The following is an 8594-nucleotide window of genomic DNA, read 5'->3' on the forward strand; positions in this document are numbered from 1 at the left end:
AGGGAAACTGACCAGTCTTTAAACCAGCCTGGCCTGAGGTGGTCACCGTCACCTACACTCAGCTTCCAGAGCAAGTCCTGACCCCTCCAGCCCTTGGGAGGCAGGGAGGCTGGCTGAGGCAGCTGCGTGTGCATTTATGCAGCAACCCGCACACAGCACTGCCTACCTGCTCTGGGGGCTCCACGGACATGACCCCCTGGGAGCCCCACCCAGTTGCAACGGGATGTGTGATGCCTGCACCCCCTTCACAGGTCAAGGAGGGAAGACCAGAGAGCTCATCTCACCTGCATGGTCCCCGACCTTGTGAGAGGTGGAATGGGGACCCCAGTACAACCACAGACAGAGGACCATGCCCTGAGGGTGACGGGTACACCTGTGCGTGTGTGCTGAGTCGCTCAATCGAGTCCCACTCTCTGCAACCCTATGGACCATTGCCCGCCAGGCTCCTCTGCCCATGGGATGTCCCAAGCAAGAATACTGGAGTGGCTTGCCGTTTCACTCTCCAGGGGATCTTCCTGACCCAGGTATCAAACCAGCATCTCCTGCATCTCTTGCATTGGCAGACGGATTCTTTACCACTGAGCCACCTGGGAAGCCATTCTTAGCAAAAAGAAATACGAATTGGCAAAGTAGCATTGACATATATACACTCCCCTGTGTGAAATAGATAGTTAGTGGGAAGCTGTTGTGTAACACAGGGAGCTCAGCTCAGTGCTTGGGGTAGGGAGTGGGAGGGAGGCTCGAGAGGGGGTGCTACGTGCTAACTCACTTCAGTGCATGACTCTTTCAACCCCATGGACTTTAGCCTGCCAAGCTCCTCTGGCCATTGGATTCTCCAGGCAAAAATGCTGGAATGGGTTGCCATGTCCTCCTCCAGGGGATCTTCCCGACCCAGGGATCAAACCTGCATCTCCTGCATTGGCAGACGGGTTCTTTACCACTGAGCCACCTGGGAAGCCCCAGGAGGGAGAGGATATACACACACATGTAGCTGGTGCAGTGTTGTCCAAAGAAACTAACATAACATTGTAAAGCAATTATCCTTCAATTTAAAAAATTAAAACAGAAATTGCTTGAATATCCATAACTATTTACTTATCTTCTCAATAATCCCATGAAAAGTGAAAAGTGAAAGTGAAAGTCACTCAGTTGTGCCCAACTGACACAACCCCATGGACAATACAGTCCTGGAATTCTGCAGGCCAGAATACTGGAGTGGGTAGCCTTTCCCTTCTCCAGGGGATCTTCCCAACCCAGGAATTGGACCAGGGTCTCTCTCCTGCATTGCAGGCGGATTCTTTACCAGCTGAGCCACAAGGGAAGCCCAAGAATACTGGAGTGGGTAGCCTTTCCCTTCGCCAGCAGATCTTCCCAACCCAGGAATTGAACCGGGGTCTTCTGCATTGCAGGCAGATTCTTTACCAGCCGAGCCACCAGGAAAGCCCCAATAATCACATTTACGGCTTTAGATCAGTATCATGAGCCCTCTTGAGAAGGGGTTGGAAGTTAGGAAGAATTCTAGCATGAGTGATGGAGCAGACCTAGGCAGGTCTTCCCCCAAGTCCTGCCATGGGTGGGTCAGAGAGTCAGGCCGGCCACCAGGTAACAGGGCAGGAGCGGCCCAGTGGCCTCCTGGGGATGGAGCCAACAGGACACAAGTAAGCGAAGGGCCGTGGGAAGCCTGCTGCTCCCTGCCGTGCCTGGGAGCCAACTGAAAGCCACGTTTGCATGCCTTTTGCTCTGAGGACCACATTTAAATGTAATAGGTAGTGCTGTAATTACAGACACCCTGAGGTGACTTCCTCTGTGGAGAAGCATTTGTATAATTTCAGAAATTACCTCATTTTTATTTCTGGTTGAAGAGTTTAGAATTTTAATACCTTCGCATTCACATAGAGGCGTAGCAGAGAGGAACCTGGGATCCTTTTTGTGGGGGCCAGCATTTAATGAACATCTGTGCTGGGCCAGACTCCAATTATATATAATCTCCCACACTCAACTGCTTCCTTCATGAAATATATATAATGCCTATTTGATAGGGCTGTCAAGGATTAAGTTAAATGGGATAAAATAATGTAGCCGGGGACACACAGCTGGGAAGAAACTGAACTGGAGTCACCCCTGTGGTCTCGGCTCTCGCCTCACAGCCTCGCTGGCTCCCACGCGCCGCATGGCCCTGCTCACGGAAGGTGCCAAGTCTTTCTCCCTGTGGACCTCTCATCCAACTCCTGACCTGGATTTAATTCCATAGCAGACCAACCACCAAGCCACTACTCTACCCCCGCTTATACGTTCACCTAAAATATGCCCGGGTGCTCAGCTGCTTCAGTCATGTCTGACTCTTTGCTGACCCGTGGACTGCAGCCCTCCAGGCTCCTCTGTCCATGAGATTCTCCAGGCAAGAATACTGGAGTGGGTTGTCATGCCCTCCTCCAAAGGATCTTCCTGACCCAGGGATTGAACCCGTGTTTCCTGCGTCTCCTGCAATGCTGGCGGATTCTCTACCCACTGAGCCACCGAGGACAACCTCACCTAAAATAGTTGCATTATTAGGAAGAGAGAGTACTGTGCAGTTCACGCCATTATAAACTTCAAAATTCACTCAGCAATGTTCACCGAGTCCCCACAGTTTGCAGGAGTTCTCCTGCGAGCTGGGCGTGCGGGGGGCTCTGCACCCTTGAAGTGACATTACAGAAGAGGGGAGGAAACAGAATGAACAAGCCACAAATATAAAGGAGGAGCTGTCAAGCTGTTCTGCGAGCCATGCAGAGAATGCTGTAGGCTGACATCCAACAAAGGCTTCCTTGCAAAGGTGAGTTTGTACAAGAGAGACCTGGAGGAGTGAGTTCCTGGCAGAGGGAACAGCTGGTGAGAAAGCCCTAAGGCAAGAGTGAGCTTCTGTACCTGAGGACTACAAGGAGATGGCACGGCTGGAGGGTGTAGGAGAAAAGAGTTGCCCAGAATGAGGTCAGGATATGGCAGGGAAAAAGCAATTGTAATTTTTCTTGTTGGAATTGCTTCTTGGACTTGCTTTCCGTTGCTTTTGTTATTATAATCATATGTAATGGCTTGCCTCAGAGGACCCTGCCCCTCTGCCTGACCGTTAAAGTGTCTTTGTTCAGGAGCCTGTCTACCTATGGATGGCAGGAAGGAAGAAATGAACACATCCCCCTGCCTGAGGCTTGTCATTTTGGGAGATGGTTACAAGATGAAAGACCTTTTCACTTGGCTTCCTCGCCTTCCCCCATCTCTGTTCTATAAAACAGCTGGGCATCCAGACCCAATAAGGTGGTTATTTGGAGACATTAGTCTGCCATCTTCTTGGTCTGGAGGGATGACCTCCAGGACAGGCAGGAAGCTGCCCCAGGATGAGGGCAGGAGATGAGCAGAAACCACACCCCATAAGAACCACAGCCAAGGCCGGGGGAATGGGTTTTATTCTGAGGGCAAACAGAAGCCTAAAGGTGGCCTTGAGCCAGGGAGAAGCACAGCCTCTTTTGCATCATGTGGTGTGTGCTTAGATCTCTCCGCTGCTGTGTGCAGAGTGGACTAGGGGAGGTCAGGTGAGAAGTGGAAGCAGAGAGAGTGTCTCCCATAGAGGGCAGGTAGTAGCTTGTGCTGGAGGGTGGAGAAAGAGGGGAGAAGAGGGCAGGGGTGGCGTTTGTTCAGGAGAGAACAGGAGAGACGAGCAGCAGGACTTGGTGGACTAAAATAAATGCACCACTAAGAGTTGCGAGTTTTCTTGGGGGGCAATATGAGGACTGCGGCCCGGGAGACAGCACCTCAGATACAGCTTCAAGAAACTGCTCCAGAGATGGGGGAAGGACAGTATGATGTGATTTTGGCAAAGGGAGAGTATATACAGTCAAGCACATATTTTTTGTAGAAAGTTTCTGCTGATCTCGTGAAGCTTCTGCTAGTCACAGGACACAATGGTCCCCATGAAGGATTTCAATGCTTTTCTAGATCTGAGGAGATATAAGAACTGGGCTCAGAAACTCAGCTCCTGAGAATATCTATCTGAAGACCTGTCCCACCAGTTTTCCTGGGGCACAGAGCACTGCCCTCCACCATTTCTGCTCTCCGCCCTGAGCTCCTTTCATGGGGGTTGAAGGTCAGCAGCTGCAGTGGTGCCTGATTTAATCCTTGTAGAGGTAGGTGGCAAGCACCCATGGCAAGGGCCAATTTGTGGTTGACAAGTTGATGATCTGGGCAGGGGCTGTGCACAAATGAACCATTTTCTGTAATTAACCCATCCCCAGCCAGCCCTGAGCCCAGCTGCACTGAGAGGGGGACGGATGTCCCCGCCCCACTCACTGTGGTCGTGGCTACGTGACTTCCTCTGACCAGCAGAGTGTCCATGGAAGTGACAGGGTGCTGAGACTGCAGGGGGCTTAGATGGCACAGCCTTCCTGAGCTCCTGCCTGCGATGTAACTAAAGCACCTCCCAGGGAGTATTTCTCTGCCAACCTGGGACCTTGACAAGAAGACACTGGGACCCTAGCTGGGCCCAATGGAGTGCATCCAAGACCAGCTGAGCCCAGAAGGCTTCACCCACATGCTGACCTGTGAGCCAGAAAGGAATGTTTGCAGCTGTCAGCGACGGGGACTCTAGGATTCTTTGTTTCCCTGGAAGAAGCTGCCTTCTACAGGAATGACTTCAGATATTTGGATTAGCAACTGTGTAGACAGTGGTTCAGGGTTTCCCAGGTGGCTGCCTTAGTGCTAAAGAACCTGGCTGCCAATGCAGGAAACATAAGAGATGTGGGTTCGATCCCTGGATCAGGAAGATCCCCTGGAGGAGGGCACGGCAACCCACTCCAGTATTCTTGCCTGGAGAATCCCATGGACAGAGAAATCAGTCTATAGCGTCACAAAGGTGACTTAGTGCACACAGATGGTGATTCAGTTGACTGATTTGGGGGGTGACGAAGTGAAGTATGGAAGTGAGGACTAAGAGTCTGTCCTAGAACACTTTAAAAAAAAATATTTCAAGTCCTGTGGCTTTTGTAAGATTTATTTTTGGCTCTGGCGGGTCTTCGTTGCCGTGTGGGCTTTTCTCCAGTTGCAGTGAGCAAGGGCTACTCTCCAGTTGCATTTCGAGGGCTTCTCATCATGCTGGCGTCTCTTCTCTTCCAGTCAACAGGGTGGCCTGTGTTGCAGAGCATGGGCTCTAGAGCGCAGGTTCAATACTAGTGACTCATGGGCTTAGTTGCTCCGAGGTATGTGGGATCCTCTGGATCAGGGATCAGATCCGTGTCTCCTGCATCGGCAAGAGGATTCTTTACCACTCAGCCACCAAGGAAGCCCTAGGACACTTGAAACACACATGGATACCAGCTGTTTTATGGAGGAGAAAACACAACTTTTATATTCTTTGGATTTGTAGGAAAATCCAATAATTTCCATTGGAAATTTAATATCCAAGATAAATGTTCATATCCCTTATACCCAGTCTGTTCATTGTCGCACACTTTATTCTCTGAAGGTAGTTCACATTTATTCAGAAAGAAAGAGCATTGAGAGTCAGAACTGGTTTATCCTGAAGAGATTCCAAAGAGCTGAAAGAGAGAAATGGGATTGGAAGGGTGAAGCCTGCTAACTGTGATCATTGTCATGTGGTTGACTGAGACTTCTGGGTGATCAGATGGGGAAGAGATTGCCCTTAAAATCTCGCTGGGTCATCCTCAGAAATAATAGCCCTGCGGATGGCCCACCGTGACGACAGCCAAGTGAATCTTTCCAAACAAGTACAAGCCCTTTTTGTTGCTGTTTTTTGTTTAAATCAAGACAGTCATCTTAAAGATGATGAGGAACAGATTTTGTTTGGAAATTCTACCAGGATATTTAGCTTATGAATAATTTTATATCACCTTTCATTCATTGACTATAGTATTTCCACCTAACTATGTAATCTTCATGATTAACATCTTAACTACCCAAAGAATAGACATACCATAATGTATCTTTTTTTAGTTTATCTTTTGCAATGTAATTTTTCTGGAGAAGGAAATCTCAACCCACTCCAGTATTCTTGCCTGGGAAATTCCATGAACAGAGGAGCCCAGCCAGCTACAGTCCCAGGGGTAGCAAACCGCTGGACACAACTAAGCAACTGAGCACACACAATGTAATTGCCTACAAAAAAACATGCATTTATGGAAAGTTGTTAAATATACATTATTAAGTGAAAAAATCAACAGATATAAAAGAATATTCTTTGTACAATAATTAAAATGAAGCATAATAAATATTGTATACATAAATAAATATTATATTTAAAAGATATCTGGACAAGTTAATGCCAAATTATAAACAGGGGGTAAATTTAAGGAAGTTTCTATTTTTGTTCATTTTTATATTATTTAAATTCTTTATGATGGATATGTAGTTTTTCTGTAATTACAAAACAAAAATAAAGGTACTTAGCATAAGTAGAAGAAATCATTCACATCACAAAAGCACAAGGAAGCCATTCTGACACTAAAGCACTGCAGCTAAGATGTTTGAAATCAGCCTCAAAGAGAAGAACATCATTAGCCAGGCTTTGGGTCCATGAGATAATGAAGAATCCAGCCCCGGCTCACATTTTACAATCCAGCAGGCCTCCTGACAGCTTACCACGTGCCTACTGCTGCTAATTATACTTTAATGTGGACACAGTATGAATATTTGATGGCCCTCTATTGTTTCTCTGTGTATGAGTATCAACAGCCCGAACAAGAGAGCCACAGACCGGAGGCAGAAAAAAAGCAAGGCTAAATCCGTGTGCCCTTCATGACAGAGACCTCGGGTACCTTAAATAGGATCATCAGGGACCCAGGTCCTCGCTGATGCTTTGATCTGACCCATCTTCACATCCAAAGGGTGCTTTAAGGATTATTCAGAAACACAGCACGTGCTGAGAGCAGGGAGTACTAGGCTTCAGCTGAAGACTTGCTCAGTTGCAGGTTTGTGGGAACATGTCCCCAGACACAGTGACGGGGTTTCCGAGCCCCTCGGGGTATGCGTGTGGAGCCACCACTGCGGAGTGTGCCTGATGAGGTCTGCTCATGCCTCCTGCCCTGCGTGCCACGCTCCTCCCTGACCCGCCCTGCCAGCCTCCATGTCCCACCTGCACCTCTCAGCCCTCCTTTACGGGGAAGGAAAACTGAGAGGCAAATCAGATTCGGTTTGGTTTCACAGGGGGTGGATTGACCTCAGCTGAACAGCCTTCACCCAACTTGCCAGTCCATCCACTGTCCCATCGCCTTTGGTGTTTGAGCTTGAATGAAACCAAAAGGTCACCAAAAGCTTCAGGAGAAACTGCTGAATTTCACTGCTGGCTGAGTCAAAAATCTCCAAATTTAGCCCAGATCCATCTTCAATCGCTGATTCATCTGATGCTTGATGCTTCCAGCGAGGCTGGATGGCTGTTGGAAGTTAGAACAGAATCTCAAACCTTGCAAATTTTTGCCTACTTCAAGCCCTGCCCATCCTGGGGCTTCTGCTTAATAACAAGATGTGAGTGCTCGTGTTGGACGTGGGCCACGAGCATATTTTGACGGCATCTCCAAGACCAGTGTCGCACTCAAGAGAGCCCATTGTGGGTGCATGCCAGAAAGGCAGCCTCGAATGGATGCTCTGCAGTTGTTTTGTTTTGTTTTGTTTTTTTCAACTTTCAGTCTCCCACAAGGCTATCAGATCAGATGAGATCAGTTGCTCAGTCGTGTCTGACTCTTTGCGACCCCATGAATTGCAACACGCCAGACCTCCCTGTCCATCACCAACTCCCGGAGTTCACTGAGACTCACATCCATCAAGTCAGTGATGCCATCCAGCCATCTCATCCTCTGTCATCCCCTTCTCCTCTTGCCCCCAATCCATCCCAGCATCAGAGTCTTTTCCAATGAGTCAACTCTTCGCATGAAGTGGCCAAAGTACTGGAGTTTCAGCTTTAGCATCATTCCTTCCAAAGAAATCCCAAGGCTGATCTCCTTCAGAATGGACTGGTTGGATCTCCTTGCAGTCCAAGGGACTCTCAAGAGTCTTCTCCAACACCACAGTTCAAAAGCATCAATTCTTCGGTGCTCAGCTTTCTTCACAGTCCAACTCTCACATCCATACATGACCACAGGAAAAACCGTAGCCTTGACTAGACGAACCTTTGTTGGCAAAGTAATGTCTCTGCTTTTGAATATGCTATCTAGGTTGATCATAACTTTCCTTCCAAAGAGTAAGCCTCTTTTAATTTCATGGCTGCAGTCACCATCTGCAGTGATTTTGGAGCCCAGAAAAATAAAGTCTGACACTGTCTCCACTGTTTCCCCATCTATTTCTCATGAAATGATGGGACCAGATGCCATGATCTTTGTTTTCTGAATGTTGAGCTTTAAGCCAACTTTTTCACTCTCCACTTTCACTTTCATCAAGAGGCTTTTTAGTTCCTCTTCACTTTCTGCCATAAGAGTGGTGTCATCTGCATATCTGAGGTTATTGATACTTCTCCTGGCAATCTTGATTCCAGCTTGTGTTTCTTCCAGTCCAGCGTTTCTCATGATGTACTCTGCATATAAGTTAAATAAACAGGGTGACAATATACAGCCTTGATGAAC

The sequence above is a fragment of the Bison bison genome, unplaced genomic scaffold, assembly GCF_000754665.1.
Source record: "Bison bison bison isolate TAMUID 2011002044 unplaced genomic scaffold, Bison_UMD1.0 scf7180017864377, whole genome shotgun sequence".
Taxonomy (NCBI): Eukaryota; Metazoa; Chordata; class Mammalia; order Artiodactyla; family Bovidae; genus Bison; species Bison bison.